The sequence below is a fragment of the Saimiri boliviensis genome (genome assembly GCF_048565385.1).
Source record: "Saimiri boliviensis isolate mSaiBol1 chromosome 19 unlocalized genomic scaffold, mSaiBol1.pri SUPER_19_unloc_1, whole genome shotgun sequence".
NCBI lineage: Eukaryota > Metazoa > Chordata > Mammalia > Primates > Cebidae > Saimiri > Saimiri boliviensis.
The window spans coordinates 1,429,480-1,457,130 of record NW_027412502.1 but is presented as its reverse complement, the minus strand read 5'-3'; the positions used below and the strand labels follow the sequence as shown (position 1 = coordinate 1,457,130).

The following is a 27,651-nucleotide window of genomic DNA, read 5'->3' as shown; positions in this document are numbered from 1 at the left end:
CACTGCAACCCTGCTCATGCTAGTGCACCTTACACCCACACCTGCTTTGCCTTGCCTTGCCTTGCCTTTTCTTTTTCCTTTCCTTTTTCCTTTCCTTTCCTTTCCTTTCCTTCCTTTCCTTTCTTCTTGAGACAGTCTTGCTGTGTTCCCCAGGCTGGAGTGCAGTTGTGCAATCTCGGCTCACTGCAACCTCCGCCTCTCAAGTTCAAGCAATACTCCCGCCCGAGTAGCTAGGATTAAAGGCAGGTGCCACCAGTTTTGTACTTTTAGTAAAAATGGGGTTTCACCATGTTGGTCAGGCTGATCTCGAAGTCCTAATCTCAAGCGATCCACTCACCTTGGCCTCCCAAGATGCTGAGTTTACAGGCGTGAGCCACCGCACCTGGCTGCACCTACTTTAGTATTTATTCTTCATAGCGCTTTCTACCTAATGTGCTGTCTGTGTTGCTGGTTTGTTTGTGCATTGCCTGTCTTTCTCCTTCTCATTAGAGTGATGGATCCATTCAGACAGCAGAAACTGTTTCGTTCACTGCTGTTTCCCCAAAGACTAGAACCCTGACAGGGATATGATAACCAGGCAGTAGTTCTTAATGGAATAAATTAATGTAAGAATGAATGAATGTGTCATCTGAGTCTAGATTACAGAGAGAAAAAAAAAAGAATGAATGAATGGCCGGGTGCAGTGGATCATGCCTGTAATACTTGGGGAGGCTGAGACGGGCAGATTGCTTGAAGTCAGGAGTTCAAGACCAGCCTGACCATCTCTACTAAAAATACAAAAATTGGCCAGGCATGGTGGCACACCTGTAATCCCAGCTACACAGGAGGCTGAGGCAGGAGAATCGATTGAACCCTGGAGGTGGAGGTTGGAGTGAGTTGAGATCATGCCACTGCACTCCAGCATGGATGGAAGAGCAAGACTGTCTCAAAAATAAATAAAAATAATTTTAAAAAGGAATGCATGAAAGACAAGAAGTCCTAGATAGAAGGAATAAGTGATAGTAATCAATACTACACAAGGGAAATCATAGTGAATGAGACTTTATTTGTAAATTTCAAGACAGCTAGAAGACAAGGATTGTGGTGTACTCAATACAAAAGATAAATATTTGAGGTGCTGACTATCTCAGTTACCCTGATATAATCATTACATACTCTCTACATCAGGGGTCCCCACACCCTCTGGCCATGAATCAGTACCAGTCTGAGGCCGGTTAGGAACTGGTCAGGCAGCACAGCAGTTGAGTAGGGGGCAGGTGTATGAGGCTTCATCTGTGTTTACAGCCACTCCTTATTGTTTGCATCACCACTTAAGCTCCAACTCTAGATCAATGGCAGTGTTAGATTCTCATAAGAGCACAAACCCTAGTGTAAAGAGCACATGTGAGGAATCTCGGCTGCCTGCTGCTTCTTCTTTTTTTTTTTTTTTTTTTTTCTTTTTTTTGAGATGCAGTCTCACTCTTTGCCAGGCTAGAGTACAGTGGCACATGCTTGGCTCACTGCAACCTCTGCTTTTTGGGTTCAAGCCATTCTCCTGCGTCAGTCTCCTGAGTAGCTGGGATTACAGATACATACCACCACACATGGCTAATTTTTATATTTTTTTAGTAGAGACAGGTTTTCACCATGTTGGCCAGGCTGGTATCAAACTACTGACTTTGTGATCCACCCACTTTGGCCTCCCAAAGTGCTGGGATTACAGGCATGAGCCACCATGCCCTGCAACTGCATACTTCTTATAAAAATCTAATGCCTGATAATCTATCACAATCTCCCAGTCTCCCATTGCCCCCAGAGGGACCATCTAGTTTCAGCAAAACTAGCTGAGGCTCTCAGTGATTTTACATTATGGTGAGTTGTGTAAGTATTTTGTCATATTTTACAATGTAATAATAATAGGAGCAGGCCAGGCACAATGGCTTATGCCTATCATCCCAGCACTTTGCGGTGTGAGGCAGGAGATAATCTGAGGTCAGGAGTTCGAGACCAGCCTGGCCAACATGGTGAAATGCTATCTCTACTAAAAATACAAAAAATCAGCCAGATGTGGCGGCAGGCACCTGTAATCCCAGCTACTTTGGAGGCTGAGGCAGGAGAATTGCTTGAACTCAGCAGGCAGAGGTTGCAGTGAGCCCAGATCATGCCATTCCACTCTAGCCTGGGTGAGGAGAGCAAACATCCATCTCAATTAATAATAATAATAATAGAAGTAAAGTGCACAATAAATGTAATGTGCTTGAATCATCCTGAGAGCACCCCCCTGCCCCCAGGCCCATGGAAAAGTTGTCTTCTACAAAACCGATCCCTGGTGCCAAAAAGGTTGGGGACCACTGCTTTACAGGTCTCGAAATATCACCTGTGCCCCTCAAATAGGTACAACTATTACATATCAATAGAAACTAAAAGAAATCTATTAAAATTTAAAATAAAAATAAGTAGGACTGAAAAGTTACCACTGGATCATCGAATAGGGAAATGAATGGTGTCCTCATTAAAGGTGGTCTCAGTGGAGAAAGGGAACAGAAGTTGGACTCAAATGGATACAGAGAGTGAGTAGGAGACAGAGTAGCTTGGGAAGCACAGGTAACCCCTCCAGGAAGTGTGCTGGGAAGGGGAGAAGCGAGGCCGGTAAGAATGTAGGGAATGCTGGCTTGGGAGTGAGTGCCTTTGAAGCTGACCATGTCCCCAGGGGAGAGACATGGGGAGCTACACCTCACCCTGATGGGCAGTTGCACCCCAACCTGCTTCTGCGTGGGCTCCCCAGTTTCACCCTGTAGATGTCCCTTTTGTGGCCACAGGACATGAATCTCTCAGGGGCCCGAAGCAGCAGCTGAGCCTCGCCCAGGCTGTGTACAGAAAGGCAACTGTGTACCTGCTGGATGACCCCCTGGTGGGCTTGGATGCCCACCTCACTTAGCACATCTTTAACCAGGTCATCAGGCCTGGCGGGCTACTCCAGGGAACAGTAAGTTTGGGAACATGTGTCAGAGGGCACAGGACAAAGGCAGAGGAAGCCCTCAGCCTTCTGTCCTAACCCAAGTTTCTCTCACCGCCACCTTCCACTTGAGTCCAATTTTCCTCTTTATTGGTCAGCTTTTGCTGTGATGATGCGACATAACAAACAACCTGTCAGATTCCATCAGCTTACAACAACATCTGTTTCTTGCTTATGCATCTGTGGTTTAACTACTACAGCTCTGCCTTGGATGATTGTCCTGGGTCAGATGGACTCCTTGTTTTCTTGAGGTAGGCTGAAGGAGTCCCCTCTGTTTCTCTATTTGGAAATGCTATTTTCAAGAAAGATAGCAGGAGCACAAGGAGGGGAGCTCTCCCAACTCGGAGTCCAGGGACAATACTCCCACCCCTACCCCCTGCTCCAGAGGTTGGCCAAGCACATGTTTATGACTTTTCTTTTCTTACTTTCTTTCCCCTTCCCTTCATTCCTCTTTCCCTTCCTCTCTCTCCCTCTTTCTCTCTCTTCCTCTCTCCTCTATCCCTCCCTTCCTTCCTTTCTTTTTGATGGAATCTTGCTCCATCACCTAGGGTGGAATGCGGTGGTGCAATTTCAGCTCACTGCAACCTCCACCTCCTAGTTTCAAGTGATTCTCATGCCTCTGTTTCCCAAGTAGCTGTGACTACAGGTGTGTGCCACCATACCAAGCTCATTTTAGTATTTTTAGTAGATTCAGGGCTTAGCCACAGTGACCTGACTGGTCTTGAACTCTTGGCCTCAAGTGATCCACCTGCCTTGGCCTCTCAAAGTGCTGGGATTACAGGCATCAGCCATGGAACGTGACCACATGTGTGTTAACTCCTAACCCTTCCCTGCCCAGACACAGACTCTTGTGACCCACGCACTCCACATCCTGCCCCAGGCTGCTTGGATTGTGGTGCTGGTGGGTGGGGCCATTGTAGAGATGGGTTCCAACTAGGAGTTTCTTCACAAGAAGGGGGCCCTCACAAGTCTTCTGGATCAAGCCAGACAGCTAGGAGATAGAGGAGAAGGAGGTACTAGGTGTGCTCTGCTGATTCTCTGTGACTGGCTCTTGCCAACCTTCGGGAAAAAGACTCAAAGGGTCCTACTGGCAAGAGTGGATTGCTCTGGTCACACCCTCCCTGCAAACTGATGCCCAGAAGCAGATGGCTCTCCAATAGGTCACCTCTCTCCAAGAAGAGCCAATAACACCATCTATGAGCCAGGGGCTGTGCTAAGTACTTCTGTAAAAAATACACTATTTGCATTTGATTCTCATCATACCCCAGAGGCGTGTGAAATTACTGCTATTATTTTATGAGCAAAGAGAGTTAAATCAGTTGCCCAAGGTCACCAGATTAAAACTTGAGGGTGTCCGACTCCAGAGTCTATGCTTGCAGTTGCTATGGAGACAACACAAGAAGGTTTTGGTGCCTAGAAAGCTACAACATGCCAGCTAGAGTTTCTAGTAATCCAAAGAACACAAATTGCGCTGGATACATGACAAGGTTCTAGAAGTAAAGTTGCCAAGCCAAGCTCACCCACAATGACTGAAAAGTAGCGACTCATAGCACATCATATAAATTAGCTTACTGAATCAACTTAATGCCCTAGTGAGACTGGTACTTGAATCATTTCCATTTCACAGATGAGGAAACTGAGGCCCAAAAGTTAAGAAACTAGTACCAGGTTACATAGCTTATAAGTGGCAGCACTGGGATTTGCACCCAAGCAACTTGATTCCAGAGAATGTGTTTTTTAATCAATAGACTTTTTACTACCCCTGCATGACAAAGCAAAGACTCACACCCAGGTCTCTCTCAATCTCAGATGTTGTCTCTTCTGAGAACATCTGCTTAGCATTGGCCCACCCTGCCTAAAAACACTAAGCGTTGATTCACTGTGTCCCAGTCCTGAAACTTGAAGCTAGAATTTGCCTGTTTGTATTGGTCAGCTTTTGCTGCAATGATGCTTTGTAACAAACAGCCCCCCAACTCTCAACAGCTTACACTACCAGATATTTCTTGCTTACAGGCCTGTAGTTAAACTTCTATAGGTCTGCCTTCAGTTATTGGCCATATCTGGGGGATAGTGGTGGGCAGGTGCCCTTCCTGGCAGAGATGGTACCTGAGGGTTGGTGGGAGTGAGCCAGAAAAGAGCATTCCAGACACAAGGAACTGCTTGAGCAATGCTGTCAGGAGAAACAGAGATAACGTTATACAGTGTTCACAACTGTTTTTCCAACCTCAAGTTCACAGCAGGTGCTCCATTATATTCACTGATTGAAAAAATGAATGAGTGAGTGAATAGCCTGAATGATGTTCCTGGAAGAACTCAGAGTGGGATGTTGAGGTTGCTGGAGTGGTGGCAGGAGGCAGGACAGGGAAAATGGATGGTCAGAGCAGTTAAGGCCACATGGTCAGTGGGTGTCAAAGTGAGTATCTGAACCATGTTGTGTGACAGGACTCTCTTGACCTTTTATCAGATTGTGAAAACAATCTGGTAAAAAGAGATGACAAGATAAAAATTTAAAGTGATATGCAGAAAGAAATCAGCATGAGGCAATTTAGTTGGGAAGGCCTAAACCTTAGATTTTTGGATATGGACTGATTCAAAAGAAATATGCAACTACCCTTTCACCCCAAATTCCTCAAACATATTGTTGACAGTAATTGATTTTCACTCATTTCTCTTTAATATGGCTCCTAGTCCTTGTACTTTACTGTAAATGTCTTTCCTGAGCTTATTGGTGACTTCTTTCTTGCCAAATTTAAGAGACTTTTTTTTTCAGTCTTCCTATTGCCCAATCATTTAATTATATTTTGGAAGGGTTATCTTACATTTCTCTCATTTTACTTTTGGTGTTATAAATATTCCAAAGGTAATATGTGTTATTTGCAGTGAAATAGAACATACAGATTTGTTGATTTGTGATAATCCAGGCTAAGGTGTTAGTAGAATTTTTCCTGGCTTTTAAGTACATTTTTATATGTTGTATATGTATTCTAAATAAAGTCAATTGAGAACAGAGACAGGAATCATTATTACATTAATACTCAGATGTCAGTCGCTTTTGCTCCATGTGCTTGCAGATGACATTAGCTACTTCTACAATGTTTCTCAAGTTTTTCTGGGGATCTCTGGAGGTGTATCTTGTTTACTTATAAATAAGTCTTATCTTAAAGGTACTGTTACTGCTCTGTCAAATATCTACCTCCTCCAGACATCATAGACACTGCTCAACACCAGCACTAGCTCTCTAGAGCCCGTTAATTGTAAAGGCAAGGTTGATCTCTCAAAGCAAAAAGGTGGGGAAAAGATATACCAACAAAATTAAAAGAATGTCATGTTAGTTATATTTATGTCAGGTAACACTGACAACCAAAAAGCATTACTAAAGATAAAGAGATTATTACATAATAATTAAAAAGTTCATTTCACCAGCATTTAAACCTTGTTTCCTTCTATCACATTTTCGTTCTTAGATGTACATTTTTTTTCACATTTTAATATATCTGAAGTCAGAAAGCATCTTATAGTCAGGTAAGCAGCAAAAGTAATATCATCATTGCTTGAACATTTACATCAAAACTTGTAGAATGGGTGTTAGAGGCATGGAAGAAAATTCTGGAGAAAATAGTGATGCACTTTTAATAAAGGCTGAACAACAGTTGATGATACAGGAAACTACTGTATGAAGAAGGGTGGACATGGATGACTCAGTCAAAAAATGACTCAAGTAAGTCAAAATGAATTCAAGGAAGATCGAGGAATAATTTAGCCAATTCACTTTTCCCTAGTTTGATTGAGGAATAATTTCCATGCAATAAAATTTACGTATTTTAAATGTAACATTTAGTAAGCTTTGGAGTTTACACACAGTCATGTATCCATGACCATAATCAAGATATAAATCATTGCCAGAAGTTCCTTATGGCCCTTTGCAGTGAGTGCCTTCCTCCAATTCCCAGTTCTAGGCAGCCATCTATCTAGTTTCAGTCACTATGGTTTTACCTTTTCCAGAATTTAGTATTAGTGAAATAATACAGTATATGGTCTTTTGTGTTTGTCACAGTCTTCCATTTGTTTGGGTAATTACCTGGATTGCTGTGTTGTACTGTAAGTATATGCCTATTAGAAAGTGTCAAATTACTTTCTATATGGTGTGATATATGGATCAAGATTAGCTTTTTAAAAATATGGATTTACTATAAAAAACTAGCTGGGCGTGGTGGCGCATGCCTGTAATCCCAGCTACTCAGGAGGCTGAGGCAGGAGAATTGCCTGAGCCCAGGAGGCAGAGGTTGCTGTGAGCCGAGATCGCGCCATTGCACTCCAGCCTGGGTAACAAGAGCAAAACTCCGTCTCAAACAAAACGAAACAAAACAAACAAACAAAAGAAATATGGATTTACAATTATCCCAGCAGTATTTGTAAAAAAAACTATTCTTTCTCCATTTCATTATATTAAAATGTTGGGGTCTACATCTGGACTGCCTCTGATTTATCTGTCTGCATTTTTTTTTATCAGCAGTGCACTGTCTTAAATACAGTACTATTAAAATTGGATATTGTGAATTCTTCAACATTGCTATTATTATTCTTTCTGGAAATTCTTTTGGCTAGTTTTAATCTATTGTCTTTCTACCTAATTTTGGAATCAGCTGATACATTTCTACAAAAATTTTGCTCAGATATTGATTGGAGAGAACCGACATCTTAAGAATATTGAGTTCACCAATCCATGAACACAGTATATCTTTCTGTTTATTTAGTTATCTGTGATATTTTCTGATAAGTTTTGCAGTTTTCAGCATACAGATTTTGTACATGTTTTGATTGATTTATACTTAAGCATTTCATATTTTGGTGCTATTGTAAATAGTGCTTCATGTTAAATTTTGATTTCCAATTGCTCATACTAATTATGAATGTACTAATTATGAACAATTGGAAATCAGATTTTATAGTATATAAAGCTACAATTAATTTTATAGAACAGAATTTTATAGTATAGTATATAGAACTATAATTAATTTTTGTATATTGACCTTGCATCCTAAAACTTTGCTGAACTCAACAAATAGTTTCATTCATTTTTTGCAGAGTCTTTGGTATTTTCCAAGTACAAATCATGTCATCTATGAAGAGAATGTTTTATTTCTTCATTTCCAAGATTATTTATTGAATGATTGACCTCATCATACAAGGTGGAACCTTCAGTTCTTCAGTATAATTATAAATTCTGGTGACAGTGGAAATGCCTGTCTTGTTTCTGACATTAAGAGAAAAGCATTTGATTTTTTTATCATTAAATATGATGTTTGATACAGGGTTTTTTGAGATGCCCTTTATTAGGTTGAAGAAGTTCTCTTCTGTTATAAGGTGGATGAGAATCCAATATTTTAGTCTTCCTTTTTGATAAACTCCACAAACTAGACATTATTATTAGTAGGACTTTTAGAGAAAAATTTTTTCCTTTTTTTTATTGCATTTTAGGTTTTGGGGTACATGTGAAGAACATGCAATATTGTTGCATAGGTACACACATGGCAGTGTGATTTGCTGCCTTCCTCCCCATCACCTATATCTGGCATTTCTCCCCATGCTATCCCTCCCAACTCCCCAATCCCCACTGTTCCTCCTCTATTTGTGCTGACAGACCTCAATATCTGATGCTTCCCTCCCTGTGTCCATGTGTTCTCATTGTTCAACACCTGCCTATGAATGAGAACAGGTGGTGTTTGATTTTTTGTTCTTGTATCAGCTTGCTGAGAATTATGTTTTCCAGGTTCATCCATGTCCCTGCAAAGGACACGAACTCATCATTTTTAATGGCTGCATAGTATTCCATGGTGTATATGTGCCACATTTTCTTTGTTCAGTCTATCATCGATGGGTGTTTGGGTTGGTTCCAGGTCCTTGTTATTGTAAGCAGTGCTGCAATGAACATCGGTGTGCATGTGTTCTTATAGTAGAACGATTTATAATCCTTTGGATATATACCTGGTAATCAGATTGCTGAATCAAATGAAATTTCTATTTCTAGGTCCTTGAGGAATCACCACACTGTCTTCCACAATGGTTGAACTAATTGACACTCCCACCAACAGTGTAAAAGTGTTCCTATTTCTCCACATCCTCTCCAGCATCTGTAGTCTCCAGATTTTTAAAAAATTTTTATTACATTTTAGGTTTTGGGGTACATGTGAAGAACATGCAATATTGTTGCATAGGTACACACATGGGAGTGTGATTTGCTGCCTTCCTCCCTATCACCTATATCTGGCATTTCTCCCCATGCTATCTCTCCCCAATTCCCCACCCCATGCTGTCCCTCCTCTTTTCCCCTCAACAGACCCCAGTGTGTAATGCTCCCCTCCCTGTGTCCATGTGTTCTCATTGTTCAACACCTGCCTATGAGTGAGAACTTGCGGTGTTTGACTTTCTGCTCTTGTGTCAGTTTGCTGAGAATGATGGTTTCCAGGTTCATCCATGTCCCTACAAAGGACACGAACTCATCGTTTTTGATGGCTGCATAATATTCCATGGTGTATATGTGCCATATTTTTCCTGTCCAGTCTATCATTGATGGGCATTTGGGTTGGCTCCAGGTCTTTGCTATTGTAAACAGTGCTGCAATGAACATTCGTCTGCATGTGTCCTTATAGTAGAATGATTTATAATCCTTTTGCTATATACCCAGCAATGGGATTGCTGGGTCAAATGGAATTTCTATGTCTAGGTCCTTGAGGAATCGCCACACTGTCTTCCACAGTGGTTGAACTAGTTTACACTCCCACCAACAGTGTAAAAGTGTTCCTATTTCTCAACATCATCTCCAGCATCTGTTGTCTCCAGATTTTTTAATGATCGCCATTCTAACTGGCGTGAGATGGTATCTCAATGTAGTTTTGATTTGCATTTCTCTAATGACCAGTGACGATGAGCATTTTTTCATCTTTTTGTTGGCCTCCTATTTGTCTTCTTTTGAAAAGAGTCTGTTCATATCATTCACCCACTTTTGAATGGGCTTTTTTTTTTCTTGTGAATCTGTTTTAGTTCTTTGTAGATTCTGGATATTAGCCCTTTGTCAGATGGGTAGATTGCAAAATTTTTTTCCCATTCTGTTGGTTGCCGATTCACTCTAATGACTGTTTCTTCTGCCGTGCAGAAGCTGTGGAGTTTGATTGGGTCCCATTTATCTGTTTTGGCTTTTGTTGCCAATGCTTTTGGTGTTTTTGTCATGAAGTCCTTGCCTACACCTATGTCCTGGATGGTTTTGCCTAGATTTTCTTCCACGGTTTTTATGGTATGAGGTCTTCTGTTTAAGTCTTTAATCCATCTGGAGTTAATATTAGTGTAAGCTGTCAGGAAGGGGTCCAGTTTCTGCTTTCTGCACATGGCTAGCTAGTTTTCCCAACAACATTTATTAAACAGGGAATCTTTTCCCCATTGCTTGTTTTTGTCAGGTTTGTCAAAGATTGGATGGTTGTAGATATGTTGTGTTGCCTCCGAGGCCTCTGTTCTGTTCCATTGTTCTATATCTCTGTTTTGGTACCAGTACCATGCTGTTTTGATTACTATAGCCTCGTAGTATAGTTTGAAGTCCGGTACTGTGATGCCTCCTGCTTTGTTCTTTTTGCTTAGAATTGACTTGGCTATGCGGGCTCTCTTTTGGTTCCATATGAAGTTTAAGGTGGTTTTTTCCAGTTCTGTGAAGAAGGTCACTGGTAGCTTGATGGGGATAGCACTGAATCTATAAATTACTTTGGGCAGTATGGCCATTTTCACGATGTTGATTCTTCCTAACCATGAATATGGAATGTTTCTCCATCTGTTTGTGTCCTCTCTTATTTCATTGAGCAGTGGCTTGTAGTTCTCCTTGAAGAGGTCCTTTATGTTCCTCGTTAGTTATATTCCTAGGTATTTTATTCTCTTTGTAGCAATTGTGAATGGCAGTTTGTTCTTTTTTTTATTTTTTATTTTTTTAATGAGACGGAGTTTCGCTCTTGTTACCCGGGCTGGAGTGCAATGGCGCAATCTTGGCTCACCGCAACCTCCGTCTCCTGGGCTCAGGCAATTCTCCTGCCTCAGCTTCCTAAGTAGCTGGGATTACAGGCACGCGCCACCACACACAGCTAGTTTTTTGTATTATTAGTATAGACGGACCACGTTGACCAGGATGGTCTCTATCTCTCGACCTCGTGATCCACCCGCCTCGGCCTCCCAAAATGCTGGGATTACAGGCTTGAGCCACCGCGCCCGGTGGCAGTTCGTTCTTGATTTGGCTCTCTTTCAGTCTGTTATTGGTGTATAGGAATGCTTGTGATTTATGCTCATTAATTTTGTTTCCTGAGATTTTGCTGAAGTTGCTTATCAGTTTCAGGAGATTTTGGGCTGAGACGATGGGGTCTTCTAGATATACAATCATGTCGTCTGCAAATAGAGACAATTTGACTTCCTCCTTTCCTATTTGAATACGCTTTATTTCTTTTTCTTGCCTGATTGCTCTGGCTAGAACTTCCAATACTATATTGAATAGGAGTGGTGAGAGAGGGCATCCTTGTCTAGTGCCAAATTTCAAAGGGAATGCTTCCAGTTTTTGCCCATTTGGTATGATATTGGCTGTTGGTTTGTCATCAATAGCTTTTATTATTTTGAGATACATTCCATCAATACCTAGTTTATTCAGAGTTTTTAGCATAAAGTCCTGTTGAATTTTGTTAAAAGGCTTTTTCTGCATCAATTGAGATAATCATGTGGTTTTTGTCTTGGTTCTGTTTATGTGGTAAATTATGTTTATAGACTTGCATATATTGAATCAGCCTTGCATCCCCAGGATGAATACTACTTGATCATGGTGGATAAGCTTTTTGATGTGCTGTTGCAATTGGTTTGCCAGTATTTTATTGAAGATTTTTGCATCTATGTTCATCATGGATATTGGCCTGAAGTTTTCTTTCTTTTCTTTCTTTTTTTTTTTTTTTTTTTTTTTTTTGAGATGGAGTTTCGCTCTTGTTACCCAGGCTGGAGTGCAATGGCGTGATCTCGGCTCACTGCAACCTCTGCCTCCCGGGTTTAGGCAATTCTCCTGCTTCAGCCTTCTGAGTAGCTGGGATTACAGGCATGTGCCACCATGCCCAGCTAATTTTTTGTATTTTTAGTAGAGACGGGGTTTCACCATGTTGACCAGGATGGTCTTGATCTCTTGACCTCGTGATCCACCCGCCTCGGCCTCCCAAAGTGCTGGAATTACATGAAGTTTTCTTTTCTTGCTGAGTCTCTGCTGGGTTTTGGTATCAGGATGATGTTGGTCTCATAAAATGATTTGGGAAGGATTCCCTCTTTTTGCATAGCTTGGAATAGTTTCAGAAGGAATGATACCAGCTTCTCTTTGTATGTCTGATAGAATTCATCTGTGAATCCATCTGGACCTGGACTTTTTTTGGGTTGTAGGCTCTTAATTGCTGCTTCAACTTCAGATCTTGTTATTGGTCTCTTCAGGGTTTTGACTTCTTCCTGCTTTAGGCTTGGGAGGATGCAAGTGTCCAGGAATTTATCCATTTCTTCCAGGTTTACTAGTTTTTGTGCATAGAGTTGTTTGTAATAATCTCTGATGATGGCTTGTATTTCTGTGGAATCTGTGATAATATCCCCTTTATCGTTTGTTATTGAATTTATTTGATTATTCTCTCTTTTCTTTTTTATTAATCTGGCTAGTGGTCTATTTTGCTGATGTTTTCGAGAAACCAACTCCTAGATTTGTTGATTTTATGAAAGGTGTTTTGTGTCTCTATCTCCGATTCTGCTCTGATCTTAGTCATTTCTTGTCTTCTGCTAGGTTTTGAGGTTTTTTTTGAGCTCGCTCCTCTAGCTTTTTCAATTTTGACTATAGGGTGTCGATTTTAGATCTCTCCTTGCTTCTCATATGGGCACTTATTGCTATATATTTTCCTCTAGAGACTGCTTTAAATGTGTCCCAGAGATTCTGGTATGTTGTGTCTTTGTTCTCATTGGTTTCAAAGAACATCTTTATTTCTACTTTCATTTCTTTGTTTATCCAGTCAACATTCAAGAGCCAGTTGTTCAGTTTCCATGAAGCTGTGTGGTTCTGTTAGTTTCTGCATTCTGGGTTCTAACTTGATTGCACTGTGATCTGAGAGACTGTTTGTTATGATTTCCGTTCTTTTGCATTTGCTGAGGGTGATTTACTTCCGATTATTTGGTCAATTTTAGAGTAGGTGCAATGTGGTGCTGAGAAGAATGTATATTTTTTGGATTTGGGGTGGAGCATTCTGTAAATGTCTATTAGGTTTGCTTGGTCCAGGTCTGAGTTCAAGTCCTGGATATCCTTATTAATTTTCTGTCTCGTTGATCTGTCTAATATTGACAATGGGGTCTTAAAGTCTCCCACTATCATAGTGTGGAAGTCTAAGTCTCTTTGTAAGTCTTTAACAACTTGCCTTATGTATCTGGGTGCTCCTGTATTGGGTGCATATGTATTTAGTATCATTAGCTCTACTTGTTGCATTGATCCTTTTACCATTATGTAATGTCCTTCTTTGTCTCTTTTGATTTTTGTTGGTTTAAAACCTATTTTATCAGAGATGAGAATTGCAACTCCTGCTCTGTTTTTTGCTCTCCATTTGCTTGGTAAATATTCTGCCGTCCCTTTATTTTGAGACTTTGTTTATCATTACATGTGAGATTGGTTTCCTGGATACAGCACACCAATGGGTTTTGGCTTTTTATCCAGTTTACCAGTCTGTGTCTTTTGATTGGAGCATTTAGCCCATTTACATTTAGGGTTAATATTGTTATGTGTGAATTTGATCCTGCCATTTTGATGCTAGCTGGCTGTTTTGCCTGTTAGTTGATGCAGATTCTTCATTGTGTTGATGCTCTCTACTCTTTGGTATGTTTTTGGAGTGGCTGGTACTGGTTGTTCTTTTCTATGTTCAGTGCCTCCTTCAGGACCTCTTGTAAAGCAGGCCTGGTGGTGATGAAATCTCTGAGTACTTGCTTGTTCACAAAGGATTTTATTTTTCCTTCACTTACGAAGCTTAGTTTGGCTGGATATCAAATTCTGGGTTGAAAGTTCTTTTCTTTAAGGATGTTGAATATTGGCCCCCACTCTTTTCTGGCTGGTAGGGTTTCTGCTGAGAGATCTGCTGTGAGTCTGATGGGCTTCCCTTTGTGTGTAACCCGACCTTTCTATCTGGCTGCCCTTAGCATTTTCTCCTTCATTTCAGCCCTTGTGAATCTGATGATTATGTGCCTTGGGGTTGCTCTTCTTGAGGAATATCTTTGTGGTGTTCTATGTTTCCTGGATTTGGATATTGGCCTGCCTTGCTAGGTTGGGGAAGTTTTCCTGGATAATATCCTGAAGAGTATTTTCCAGCTTGGATTCATTCTCTCCATCACATTCAGGTACACCTATCAAATGTAGATTAGGTCTTTTCACATAGTCCCATATTTTTTGTGGTCAATTCGGCTGTTGAAACTTGTGTATGCTTCATGACATTCTCTTGTTGTGTTTTTCAGCTCCATCTATTCACTTATATTCCTCTCTAAGTTGTTTATTCTTGTTAGCATTTCATCAAATCTTTTTTCAAAGTTCTTAGTTTCTTTGCATTGAGTTAGAACATGTTCTTTTAGCTCACAGAACTTTCTAATTACCCACCTTCTGAAGCCTGAGTCTGTCAATTCATCATATGTATTCTCCTCATCCAGCCTTGATCCCTTGCTGGTGAGGAGTTGTGATCCCTTGTAGGAGGAGAGGCATTCTGGTTTTGGGTGTTTTCATTCTTTTTGCACTGCCTTCTTCCCATCTTTGTGGATATATCCACCTGTTGTCTTTGTAGCTGTTGTCTATCAGATTGAGTCTCTGAGTGGATGTCCCATTTGTTGATAATGAAGTTATTTCTTTCTGTTTCTTAGTTTTCCTTCTAACAGTCTGGCTTCTCTGCTGTAGGACTGCTGAGGTCCACTCCAGGCCCTGCTTGCCTGGGGGTCACCTGCAGCAGCTGCAGAACAGTAAGGGTTACAGCCAGTTTCTTTTTCTGCTATCTTTGTCCCAGAAGGATACTTGCCAGATGTCAGTCTTATCTCTCCTTTGTGAGGTGACTCTTGCCATATACCGGGGTCAGAGAGCTGCTTGAGGAGACAGTCTGTCCTTTATAGGAACTCAAGTGCTGAGCTGTGAGCTCCGCTGTTCATTCAGAGCTGCTAGGCAGGTACATTTAAGTCTGCTGCAGCAGAACTCATAAACCCCACCCTTTTTTTTTCTTCCCAGGTTCTTTGTCCCAAGGAGTTAGGGTTTTATTTATGAGTTTCTGTTGTGCTGCTGGCTTTTTTTCAGGGCTGCCCTACCCAGGGAGGAGGCAGCCTTGTCACTGTCTGCCTGCCTAGGCTTTGCTGAGCTGCTGTGGGCTCTGCCCAGCTGCCATGTGAACTTCCCTGCAGTCCTGTTTCTATGGGTGTAGTTAGAACTTCCTTGGCATTGGTGGCCCACCTCTATAATGGCCGACTCTCTCTGTAATGGTGGACTGCCTCAGGAATGGCAAACTACCTCTGTAGTGGTGGACTGCCTCAGTAATGGCAGATACCCCTCCCCCACAGAGCTGGGCCTTCCCAGGTTCAGCTGTGCTTGCTGTGAAACTCTCAATACAGAGTGTTTCGGGTTGCTTTTTTTTTTTTTTGTGGAGGTGGGACCAGCTGAGACTGATCACCTGGCTCCCTGCCTCAGAGCCCCTTAAAATAAATTATTTTTCTTTCGTTAACGGTAGACTGTCTCCCAGGTGTTCCAGTCACCTGTTGAAAAGGCGCCGGGATCTGTGTGATTTCCCATGTGGTGACCCACTGTGCCAGCTGAAACAGCAGCACTGAGATTCGTGGTGCTTTTTTGCCTGAGACTCTCCTGGTCGGGCTCCCTGTTTCAGTACCCTTTTTAATCAGATGAATGGGTGACTTTGCCTTCCCAGAGCTCCAGTCACCGGCTAAAATGGCATCCAGACCTGTGTATTTTGTATGGAGAACCGCCATGCTGGGGCACCAGCAAAACAGTTGCACTGGCAAAAACAGCCATGCAGGCCAAAACAACTGCGGGGGCCAAGATAGGCATGTTGGCCACCCATGGGGCTCCTCCGCTTGGGAATCTCCTGGTCTGTGAGCAATAAAAATACATCTGGAAATGCAGCATCCACTCACCCTCCATGCTTTTCCTGAGAGCTGCAATCCTGAGCTGCTCCTAATTGGCCATCTTGGATGCCCTCTCTAGATAACAGTCGAGGAGAGATTTGATTGTTTACCCTTGGGTAGATGAAGCATTACTGAAACATACTGTCATTCACTCCAAGTTTCAAAACCCCTTTGTAGTGCTTCAGTTTCTTGTCATGAAGGAGGTTCAATAAGTTTTTATTAAGAATTAGGTTTGAGGCTGGGCACGGTGGCTCAAGCCTGTAATCCCAGTACTTTGGGAGGCCGAGGTGGGTGGACCATGAGGTCAAGAGATCAAGACCATCCTGGTCAGCATGGTGAAACCCCGTCTCTACTAAAAATACAAAAAAATTAGCTGGACATGGTGGCACGTGCCTGTGGTCCCAGCTACTCAGGACACTGAGGCAGGAGAATTGCCTGAACCCAGGAGGCAGAGGTTGCAGTGAGCTGAGATCATGCCCTTGCACTCCAGCCTGGGTAACAAGAGTGAAACTCCGTCTCAAAAAAAAAAAAAAAAAAAAAAAAAAGAATTAGGTTTGATATGAATAATGCACTAATACAAAGGTGAGATTTAACTTTTCCCTGTGAACAAGATTTTCATGTATTATTTTAAAAATGAAAGATTTTTGCCTGACCTTTTGAATAAACTGGAACAACAGGAAAGGGAAAAATATATATTATTTGGAAAGTGAAGTCATCCCTCTATTAATGAGTAAAGGTTTTTGCCTTTTTACAATTTTTGAGTTATCACTTTGGTTAATGAGTGACTTAAGATAACCTGGGATTTGATATCCGAGAAACTTGTAAAAATCAAATTATAAATCACTTGTTTTTCTTACATACATATCTTTTAGATATTATATCCCCTGAAGTACATAAATGACATTTGGCTTATTTGGTATAAAAACCATAGAGGAAGAATTGTCAGGAAGCATTGTCAGGTCAGATACAGTGGCTCCCATCTGTAATCCCAGCACTTTGGGAGGCGAGGGAGGGTGGATCATCTGATGTCAGGAGTTAGAGATCAGCTTGGCCAATATGGTGAAACCCCATCTCTACTAAAAATACTAAAAGTTAGCCAGGTATTGTGGCAAGCACCTATAATCCCAGCTACTCAGGAAGCTGAGGCCGGAGAATCACTTGAACCCAGGAGGTGAAGGTTTCAGTGAACAGAGATTGCAGCGTTGCACTCCAGTCTGGGCAACAAGAACAAAACTCTATCTCAGGAAAAAAAAGAAAGCATTGCCAAATGTGAAATGGTGTTTCATTTTCCTTGGACTGTATTTGCATAAATATGTTATCCTAAGACTTCTTTGTCATCCACAGACATTTGTTGTCTTGTTTTAATCCTCTTTGAAAGGTGACTTATAATCTGCTATGGGACATTGACAGGTGCTCCTAAATGCAGGTTTCTGATAACTTTGGAAATTTTGTCATTAGCATAAAGAAAAAACTTTCAGGACTCTCATGGAGACCTGAAATGTTCAAGAATATAAAGCAGAACAGGAGATAACTGCACGGAGTGAACTAATATAGACTGAAGTAATCTTTTTGGCTTTGCTTAAAATATTACTGATCCTTTGTTTTGTTTTTCAGAGTTCAGGAAGCTTATTTTGAGCTATTTACAGCTTTTAGCAATTGAGTAAAATATACTCCAATTGAGTAAACAAAATTAGAAGCATATTTGTTTCTCTCTATTTGTTTACTCCAGAATTTAGAATCTATTTGTGAATAGATTCTTAACTTATGGAAATATAATTTGCATAAGTGCAAAAGAATGTTTTCTTCTGCAACAGGTCACAATTGGAGAAATTAGTTATTTTGGCAAGGCTTTGACTGGAATGGCATGCTTTCCCTAAGGAATCAAACTTGATGTATAGAGTCAATAAAAACCCTTTGGGAAAACTGGCTTCATACCTTGTCTACACATTCCCTGTAAGTAACTTGTGGTAAGTAAATAATGTCACTTCCTGACAGGCTTATGATACCCAAGTTATCCTGTGACCTCAAAAGAGAAATTTATGCAACTCATGTAGTTATTTGAGGGAACAGACCTGTGCGACCCGCAGAGACCCTCCCCAAAGCAAATGAGAGCGAGGAGTTGTTAAGCCGAGTCCAGGTTTATTGGGATCTGCGGGCAACCCAGGAGGGAGGGGAGCTGAGCTGCACCCAGCAGCTGCCAGAGAGGGTTTTTATAGGGGCGGCGGCCTGTTTAGGCGAGGTGTTGCAGAGTGATTGGTCTAAGGGAGAGCAGAGGAGGGTTTTCTGCGTGCCAGAAGGGGATTGGTCACCTCTTGGCGGGCTTAGGTTTGAATTTTATTGGCTGTCTTGTTTCTAGGCAGACTACTGCAACTGCCAAGGGGTGGGGGATGGGGGTTGGCTTTAGGTTTGGCGGGTTAAGGCTGAGCAGTGATTGGTCGCCCTGCGCTACCAGGCAGAATAGGGTCTGCAGGCGGACTCCAGGAAGTGAGGGACAAAATGGAGGACTGTGGGTTTTTCTACAAAACAAGACCCATAGCTGGGCTCAGCTTTAAAAAGTATTATCTGAGATTCACTTTATGAAACCAAGTTTTATGAAATCCGATTTTGAAAACATATGTAAAAATAATTATTCTTGCTATACTTTATACAAATATTCAGGCCAGGTATAATAGAGACATTTGGTCATATCATGATTTTTCCTTAGTAAAAATGGGAGACTGGAGAGAGAAAAAAATTATACTTTAAGAACTAAGGGCCGGTAGCGGTGGCTTACTCCTGTAATCCCAGCACTTTGGGAAGCTGAGGTGGGCGGATCACAAGGTCAGGAGATTGAGATCCTTCTGGCCAATATGGGGAAACCCCATCTCTCCTAAAAATACAAAAAAATTAGCTGGATATGGTGGCATACACCTGTAGTCCCAGCTACACTGGCGGCTGACGCAGGAAAATCACTTGAACCCAGGAGGTGGAGATTTCAGTGAGCCAAGATTGCACCACTGACAGTGTGGGACTCCGTCTAAAAAAAAAGAGGTCCAGGTTCAACCTCCAAGGGTTGGCCTCTGTCTGCAGGAAACCTGGAACCCCCATCTAACAGAGGAGGCCCCAGGCTGGAGTCAGGAAGCCTTCAGAGTCACCAGGTCAGTAGATCAGAGCTGGAAACATAGAGCAGGTGGAAGCCCTGGACTCTTCTAGTGAGGGCTGAGAAGCTGGGGTAGGAACACATTCCATGGGCAAATGCACACAAGGGGTCCCTGGGCCCCTTCCCCTGCCCAGTGACTGCCAAGTTCCTAAGGAACTTCTGAGGCCTGAGACCCAGGGACATACTACCTGATCATCACCCCCACACCTTTCTGCCAAGATGAGACAATGCCCAGTGCAGGCAGGTGGTCTGGGATTGGGGTCTGGGGTGGGGTGCATGTTCCTAACTAGCAGGTGCCCTTACATAAAGCTGCCTGAGCTGGTTGCACCATCACTTGTTAGTCTACCTATGTGTGGCCTAGATTCAAAGGCCCAGTTGTCCATTCTGGCTATGCCATTCCCTGGATCCTCTGCCAGACCCAATAGTGTATAAGGAGTTTGAATAACTTTGCTTTTAGATCCTGAATAAGAAGCTTTATTGTTACTAGATTTTATCTGTAAAAACATTTTCTGCATTTTCAATGAGATTTGACTTACTAATTTTGGATAAAATCCAATTGGTTTATTTTAAAAATGGAAAAATTTTTGTTTTTTAGGTAATGATTTTCTAAAGTGCCCACAAAACTTGGCAAATAGGCTTGCCATGTTACACTATTAGTATAGGCTTGCTGAATTTGAATTTTTGTAAGAGGCACTATTATTCTTATGGTATTAAATCCATGCACTTTTACAACTTGAGACCTCCCCATTCCAATCAAAGTTGCAATTCAGTCCAAATACAGAGTGTGAGTGCTACTATGAAGTAAAAACAGCCACTCCACTAACTCCTGATTTTTGAATAATAACTCCTAAGAGATTATTACTAAGAGAGTGTAAGATAGTGTTAAATAGGGAAAATTAATAATGTTAAAGGCTTTTTATGATTAATTTTACTTACTTGAGCCTTATGAATTTTTTTCTTCAATTACTTGCAATTCCATTTTAGCTTTTTAAGTTAATTCTTGAGGACTATGCAGACTGGAATCTTCTCAAAGAATAGAAAACAAATTACTCATAGCATAAGTTGAAATGGCTAAAGTAGGTCTTATCTAGTTGATATTTCAAAGTAACTTCTGGAAATTATTTAGAGTTTTTAAATTATCTCTTCTGATGAACACCTTTTGAAGTGACATAGTGGGGGGTTTTTTTGTCGTGTTTTTTTTTTTTTTTTTTTTTTTTTACCAACATGCACAAATACGAATAAGGAGTTGTAGTTTGAATTTTATCTGGAGCTACGATTAACCTAGTACATTGAATGGATTTCTTTTTTTAAATGGTTATAGCATTGTATAAGTAACTCTTTATTTGGTGCAGTACAAAGAATATTATATAATGAATAATATAGCACTGAGGAAATTTTTTTCTAGTGGGCTTAATAGCTGTGTCCACATAAGTTTGACAAACTGTGGAACTGTTTAACATCCCTTGGGGAAGCACTTTTCAATAATACTTTTAGGCAGGTTTTTGATGAGTGTATTAGGAAAAGTGAAGGCAAATTGCTTACAGTTCTTTTCTGCCAAAGGAATCGTAAAAAAAAAAAAAAAGAAAAGTAAAGAAAAAAAAGAAAGTCCTTCAAATCAATAATAGTAGTAGACAATTTTTTTGAATCATAGTGGGTAAAAGTAGTATAGCTGCATTAATTGCTCTGAGATCTGTTAACATTTTTTATTTTTTAGATTTCCTTTTTATTACAAAAATAGGACAGTTTTAAGCTAAAAATGTGGGAACTACATGTTCTTTTTCTAATTGTTTAGCAACTACATTTAAAAAAAATTCCAGTTTTTGTAAGTGGCCATTGTTCTATCAAAATTGGTTTATTATCTAACTATTTTCAAGCTATTGGTTTTGGAGGTTTAACAATGGCTGTCATTAAAAATGATATTCTAACCATGTTGAGAACTTTGTCCCTTAACTTCTAATGATTCTTTTAGACCCTGTAAATTTTTTTCTATTCCCATTTCAGGCACATAGCCCATGGCCTCCATTATTTGTTGATTTTGGGAGCTATACGATTGTTCAGGTATTAAGACTTTGGTTCCCCACTGCTGTAATAAGTTTCTTCCCCACAAGTTAATAGGAATCTGAATTACAGTAGACTGAATGGGGCCCTTTGCATGGTAAGATAAGACTGCTTTGATAAACTTCTGAGGCCTACCCCACTCTGACTATATTAGAGTGAGCATTTTATACAGGCCAAGAAAAGGGTCAGTGCTGAACAGAAATAATTGAGATATTTGTGCTAGTATTAACTAAACCTTTAAATTTTTTTTCTATGAATAGTGACTTTACATGCTGGGTGTTTATCTGTAATTTGATATATCCAGTATGCAGCTTTGCCCTGCTTATTTGTACTTCCAAATCCTCCAATTCTTTCATCTTTGCTTTGACCTAATTTGATGTAAGGTAAAAGTAACATTTGTGCTATGCGTTTTTTAGGTTTAGCACTGCAAGTATTGGAAAATGACATACAATTTGCATTCCCCCTGTAAAATTACTATTAATAGCTTCTGTATGAAATTTTATCCCTTTAGTATTAAGGCTAGGTTTTTCTAAAAGCAAAACCACTGTTTCTGTAGGTAAGGGCTTACAAACTCCTGCTGGTATTTTTTCGTGGAGGCTCCCCAGGTAAAATATTTACTTTCTGAGTGCTACACAAATTTGCTGCTGCGCTTTTATTGGTGGCAGGGGACAAACATTGTACAGAGATAAGAGAGTAACTTAAGCAGGATAGGACCCAGTTGGAATCGGGTTTCCTTCCTTATTAAATTTTGAATGACATTGATTAGCCCAATTATTTTTCTTTATTTTTTTACACTTGGGGCAAATGTCTGGTTTAGTATTTTTTGTTGTTACCCTCGGCTGAGGTCCTGTTCTTAGATTTTGTCTGCAGTCCTTTTGGTGTGTTCCTTTTTTCCAGAATGGAAACAAGCTCCAGGAAATGCAGCAGTCCCATTGTTTACCCTCAATCCTGCCATAGTTGGCACTAATAATGTAGCCTTATGTAAATTTCCTCCATTGCCATCATGAGCCTTAATATAGTCCATTAAATGAGCTATCCCTTTAAAAGGCTGCTTAGCAACATGACATTTTGTATTAGCATTATTGATTGCCTTGTTTAAGTTTCTTTAGAAATTTAAATGGCATTTAAATGGAAAAGGCTTCAATGTTACCTAAAACTGTCCCTGCTCATTTTGGGGGTGCATTATAACTGGAAACTGCTATCCCTCTAAATTTTCATCTTTACCAGCCTGCTGAATCCCAGCCTGAATAGACAATTACTGCTGTGGAAGGCCGGTATAGAGCCACTGGAGCAGCAAGCTTTGCTTTTTGAACAACGTTTAAGTTTTCCAACAGGGAAATATCAGGTAGGTTTGGCCATTTTACTTTTTGAGAATGGGCTTAACAGTTTTACTTTTTAACTTAACTGATATTACTTCCATTTGGTTTAAAGCTTTTCTTTAAAGGGTGTAGTTTTACATGCTTAGCTTCTACTTGCTTTTTAACTAATTTATGGGCTAGATGTAATTTCTTCCCCTTTAGAAGCTACTGCTTTAATTAAATCAGATTTTAAAAGAGTTATCTCAGAGATAACAAAGAAATTATTATTAGAATTTAAATGTTACTTAAACCTTAGCGGAGAATTACAATTTTGGATGTTACTTGTTTACAAAGAACACACAAAATTTTGCTGTGGAACACCTGCGGAGAGCAGCACGCAGCTATTTGGACCTGGCCCCACATGGCTGCTGCTTGCTGCGTTCTGCTTGTGTTCTGCTTGTGGTACTCACTACTGAGCCTGGGCCACAGTTGTGGCCTTGGGCTGAGTCTGTTCGCTTGAACGCTGCTTTGACCTTTCTTTGCTGCTGAGCTGTTACCATTTTTTTCTTTTTCTTCCCTGCCCTCCCCACCCCTGTAATGCTATTAAAGTTAGAAATACCTGTAATGCTATTAAGGTTAGAAATATAGCATATGAAAATCTGTTGATTCTTAAAAATGTATTTTAAATTTCTGGGCTTAAATGTGTAACAACATAAACATTTGACTAATTCTGCTGCCATAATTAATATGGAAGCTTCAGTTTAATACAGTTACACAGATCTGAAAAAACAATTGCTCTAAAGCTAACAACGGCAATGAGAAAATTATCAGAATAATTACCGTCGCGTTAATATCTGCACACAAAATGTTTAGAATAGTAAGCTAGGATTTGAACCTAGGCAATTTGGTCTCAGAGAGAAAAAGTGTTCTGTTCCCAGTGAGTTCATAGTCAAATAGGTGCTGGGAGAGGAGGAAAACGAAAATGAAGTCACACAGATGAATGCATGCTGTAATTCTGGACAATTTTAGGAAGGAGTGGTATATGCTACTAAAAAAGCCTGAGGTTGCAAGATTTGACTTATCTAGAGGAAGATGAAGGCTTGGCTGTTGCCTGACTTGTGAAGAATGCATAGGCCTTTTTAACTAGATAAAGCTGTAGGGTGGGGGCCTGGAAGAGCTTTCCAAGCAGAAGACTGAGCTTCTGCAAATGGCCTGTGGCAATCTGTTTGCTTAGCCTGTATGAACAGAGAGAAAGAAGGCTATCCTGGCCAGATGACAGGAAGTAAAGGGAGCTGAGTCCTGAATGAGGTGAGAAAAGGTGGAAGCCAGACCAAGGTGTGAACGTTTTGTACTGTATTTCCATAAGAGCTCTGGGCAATATGTTAAGCTCTGGGTGACTTGGTAAGATTGATGTTCCAAATGATAAGTCTGGCTCTAATGGAGAAAACAAGTTGGAGTAAGGCAAGAGTAGAAGCCAGTGACCTGGTGTGAGAATGAGATACTGGAGTAGACTGAGGTTTGTTGTTAGGCTCTTAGGTGACAGGTGTGATGAGGGGTAATGGAGGTAAGTAGAGATATTTCACATGTATTTAGGAGATAAAAGTTTTAAAAACGATGCTGCATTGAATGTTGGTATGAGAAGGCAGGAGATTGAAAGACCCCAATGTGTCTATATATTCTTTATCTTTTCCAACCTCTGGGATTGATTATAATGTCTTTGGAGTCTTGTGAAATAGTGCTTCTTAAACTGAAGCTCTTGATTCTCCTTACTTCTGTGGAGATCCTGACTCAGGAGGTTTTGCTTGAGGATCTAAAATTTGGAAATTTAGAGCCATTAGTCTTGTTTTGGATTTTTGAGGTATCTTGTTTGAACATTCTTACGTTCAAGCACATTTGGAAAATGCTGATATAGACAGTGTGTAAGATAGTCAGTGATTCTCAATATTGGCTACACATTAGAGTTGCCAGGGATGCTTTTAAGAATATGTATGCCAGGGCCCTACCTGAAACAATTAAATCAGAATCTGTGAGTTGAGCCTGGATGTTGATATTTTAACAGGTGATTGGGATATGCAGCCAGTATGAACCTCTGGGTTAAATTATAATTCTAGAAAGCATGTGGAAAAAAAACTGGGATAATATGAAGATAGATAGAAGCATGCCAGGCATATATTAAAAATGATTTGTAAAGCAAAACATGGACAAATTACTCAAAATAAAATCAATAAAGTAGTAAAGGTACTGAATTATGCTGTGTCCACTGGGATATTTTCAACCTTTTCCAAATGACTATATAAAATTATTCTTCCATCTTCCTGCAGGAATTATTAAATAGTGTATATAGTACTTGATATACTTCTCTAAATTGGACATAAAGCAAATGTCTTAAATTGAGAGAAACTCTTCATGAAAAGAATCAAAGTATTCAAATGAAGATAAAGTAACTTTGGCCATTTAGCATGATCTGAGGTTATTTATAAAATAAACCAGGCAGAACTATAATTTCTGTACTCGTAAGCTTTGTATTTTTACTTCTCAGTAAATTTTATGTTAAAAGACATTAATACTTGCTGTTCGTTATTGGATACTTACGTCCATTGTTGAGAATGCTTTGCATTTAAAGCAAAGCACAAATAAAAATATGACTACAAAAATGATTTCTATAATTAAGTTAAAAAATTAGAATGCCCGAGACCTAAAAGTTATTCTCATTCGCAGGTGATATAAAGAGAACAACTTAGTTAGGTGACCCAAGCTTTAGAAATGCAAAGGTCTCTAGATGGATTCCTGGCTTTACATTTCTATCAGTCAATCAATCTGGCTATCATTCATCTATCAAACAATCAAGTTATACTCAATCCTCAAAAACTGCATATTTAAAAGTTAAATATATATATTTAAATCATAGAATGTAATGTTTTGACATATTTATAAACTTGTGAACCCCTTGCAACAAAAATAATGAACATATCCTTCAGCTCCCAGAGTTTACTCATGTATCTCTGCAATCCTTTGCTCCCACATTTCCTCATTCCCCATTCTTCATACATACAGAATATACTCCTTTTTTGTCCTGTTTTTTGTTTCATCCAGAAAAAATATTTTGAGATTCATCCATATTGTTGCTTATACTGATAATTCATTTCTTGTTATTGCTAAGTAGTAGTCCATTACATATAATCACCTCAGATTTTCTATATTTCTTGATGGATATTCAAAGCATTCCTAGTTTTTGGCTATTACAAATAAAACGGCTATGAACATCCATATACAACGTTACATACAAGGTTAAAGGAGAGCAGTATCAGAAAGAATATTTTCTTTCAGAACTTTGGAGTAGAATGGCTGAATCAAATGGTAAGTGTATGTTTGACTATTTAAGAAAATACCAAAATATTTCATGAAGCAGCTGTATCATTGCACATTCCCACCAATGTTTTTCCCATAGACAAACCCTCCAAAGGCCTGGATGGATAAACCTGTCTGTAAATATTTCAGAATTCATGTGAGGGAGGGAGACTGGATCTGGTACTCTCAGTAAACACTGTTTCTAGCATGGCACCTCACTTCAGCTTTTACTGTGCCTTCACAACCTGGATTCTGACACTCTTTGACCCAGTTTCTACAGAGAATAAATTAATTATCTCCTGAGACATAAAAAAGAGGAAATTACTTGGTTGCATGAAGTCAGAGAAAGAGACACAGAATCCAGTTGTCCTTTTACAGACACCTAGGCAATGCTTCATTTTCAGTGTCATGATCCTTAAGCCCCTATAACTTCAGAAATACCTGGCATCTTCGATGTCTAAAATTTTCCAGGATTCTAAAAGATAAGTTAGCTTATTTCTCATTGGAATCTTGCTTAGCTTCCACTTAGGCAACACCTTTCTCCTTTCTGTAAAGTCAGCTATCACCTAGCAATTTTTCCTCTTCCAAAAGTTGGTTAACATCTCTTGCTCTGTCACTTAATATGGTATTATATTTCTCTTATTGCTTAGCTGACACTTCAGCAATGTTTGGAGAGGGAGCAGACATAAACAGCTGTATTGTTACATCTATGCAAAGTAAAACAGCGAAAACCTTTCATGCATGTTGGTTATTAGACTTGGCTACTCCAAGTCTCCTGCCCCTTCTAAGATCTCTGAATGTCTCCCATGATTTAGCAACGAATGAGGTAATGTCTTATGTAATAGGGGGGCTTCTAGGCCCCTGATCTAGCACTTAGCTGTTTATTTTGATTGGGTGGCATGTGTTCTGATTGATCTATAAGTTTTCTTGAGTAGTTGGCATCTGGTTCTGATTGATCCTGTCCATAATATACTCTGCTAAATAATTTTGATATCACTCTTGAATAAAGGAACTCTAACCCATATCATCTGAGGAGGAATTGAATGAAATGAAGTATGAGGTTAAGAGAGTAGAGTTAGGAAGGATATTTTAATTATTTAAAAATACAGTAGGACTTAGTGACATGTTCAAAATAAACCATAGATTTAGATGTAGGGAAGAATTAATTTCAATATGAACATGAAACTTCTAAAGGTTAAACCTTATCAAAGTTCAAATGAGCAGTTCTATTTTTTCCCTAACTTTGGGAAGAATAATGTAGCTACAATTATATCTATCTCTAATATGTTATATACAACATAATACATGATTTTAAAATATAACATATATTCTACGTTTAGACTATAAGAGCAATGCAGCCTTTTACAGCAGCACGTGCTGAAAAACTTAGCATAGGAAAGTCTGAATAAGAGGCTGGGCATGGTGGCTTATGCCTGTAATCCCAGCACTTTGGGAAGCTGAGGTGGGTAGATTACTTTAGCCCATGATTTTGAGTGGGCAACATGGTAAATCCCCATCTCTACTAAAATACAAAATAATAATAATAATAATAATTAATAACAAGTAGCTGGGCGTGGCAGCCTGCACCTATAATCAGAGCTACTCAGGAGGCTGAGGTACAAGAATTGCTT

At 40.0% G+C, this 27,651-nt stretch overlaps 1 long non-coding RNA gene across 1 annotated transcript in view; it reads left to right on the top strand.

Annotated features, from left to right (window-relative positions):
- Nucleotides 1-27,651, top strand: part of LOC141583193 (uncharacterized) — a 69,208-nt gene that overhangs the window by 20,656 nt on the left and 20,901 nt on the right. Inside the window, exons 2-3 of the long non-coding RNA XR_012515900.1 lie at nt 17,992-18,130; nt 22,602-22,719. This is a non-coding gene — a long non-coding RNA (uncharacterized LOC141583193). The remainder of the gene's footprint in view (nt 1-17,991; nt 18,131-22,601; nt 22,720-27,651) is intronic.